Consider the following 1,494-nt stretch of genomic DNA (forward strand, 5'->3'; position numbering starts at 1 on the left):
TACCCCTACACAATACCCTAAAAGCCGCTGCAAGGGCGTGTGGCGGGGGTAGTTAGGTCACCACCCTTAAAAGAGAACAAAGCCGCATGGAAAATCAGCACATCCATGCAAACCTATACCCCCATTTGCATATAAATTCATGCAAAAGCCCTTTCCAACTACACGTACGTATACGCATATAGTAAGAACTAATAAAAAATTTCACCTGAGGATGCAGTAAAAATTTATCCAATAACGTGCCAGCTAGAATTTTTAAAGCAAGGAGGTGAAATTCCACTACCATATGAACATGCAACGGTCTCCTCCCCAAGGAAACAGGTAGGGAATGTGACCCAATGCTGCAGGTAGTAGGAAGGTCCCCCCACAGAAAGAGACGAAAGATGGAAGAGGAAACTTAAGCACAGAGAAAGAAGCTCAAGCCATAATGCAAAGAACACGACGTTATTTAATGGCATTCTAATGCGGTCATGCGGAAAGAAAGGACTTTGACAACAAAAGAGACGAGGTTAGTGAAAGTGCATGCTATTGACTTAAACTAAGGTTAAACTAAGTCTCCATTGCATATATGAAAAGTACAATACATGCTTTTAATTCACATTGTTTCTATTGACTGCTGAAGTTATCAATACGCTAAACATGCGTGAATAGATATGATCAAAACTCCAGAGATCAAAAAATTGCTCCAGGTGAGGCTCGAACTCACAACCCCGGCATAGCTCGGACACTGTCATATAAGTACCGTGCGCTAACCAATTGCGCCACTGGAGCCGTACTGAAATTGGCGTCATGGGAGCCAAAACATAAAAACTAGTAACACGCACACTGACAACAACAAATAATTCAATTTTTGCACAATAAATTAAGCTAAAAAAATGTGTAAACTCCTCTTGGACAGATCTCTTATCGATGAACCTCGTGAAATGGTTGATCCTTTAGCTTCCCTGAGTGAGTAACTCTGGTGCTCACTCCACTTAAGAGCTAGATGACCCTTTCGCAAGATTGATTGTTGAATGAGAGGTGGAGGAAAGACGAGGGGTGTATTGTTTGCCAGCAACAAACAGATTTCTGGGGAAACTTAAAAACAGGCAAAGTAGAGTAAGCAATGCTGTAAAGAGCACTACATTATTTAATGGCATTCTAATTTGGTCAAGTGGGAAGGATTTTGTCAACACAACACAAGGTCAGTGAAAGTGCAAGCAATTAAGCAAGTAGAACTAATTATCCCTAAACCCTGAAGGCGGGTTATTAACCCCTATTTTTGACAGCATGTACCTATCACTTCCTTAATACATATTTTACATCATCCACGACGCTCATCAGAACGCCTACGAGTGTGTAAGTTGGTAAAGTTTGGTTGTACCTTTTATTGATTATCAAATGCATGACGGTATTCCTACTGTAATGAGTAACGTTTTGCATGTTTGTGTAGATTTTGCATGTGGTTGTGTTCCCTTTACGGGTGGTGACCTAACAACCCCCGCCACACGCCCTTGC

At 41.4% G+C, this 1,494-nt stretch overlaps 1 non-coding gene across 1 annotated transcript; it reads right to left on the reverse strand.

The window, feature by feature from the left end:
- Positions 1-678: 678 nt before the first annotated feature.
- Positions 679-768, reverse strand: TRNAI-UAU (transfer RNA isoleucine (anticodon UAU)). Its single transcript is given in 2 exon segments — positions 679-714; positions 731-768. It is a non-coding gene; the product is annotated as a tRNA-Ile (tRNA).
- Between the last annotated feature and the right edge of the window lie 726 nt (positions 769-1,494).

This window comes from Hetaerina americana, unplaced genomic scaffold (genome assembly GCF_022747635.1).
Source record: "Hetaerina americana unplaced genomic scaffold, ioHetAmer1.1.p SCAF_5, whole genome shotgun sequence".
Classification (NCBI taxonomy): domain Eukaryota; kingdom Metazoa; phylum Arthropoda; class Insecta; order Odonata; family Calopterygidae; genus Hetaerina; species Hetaerina americana.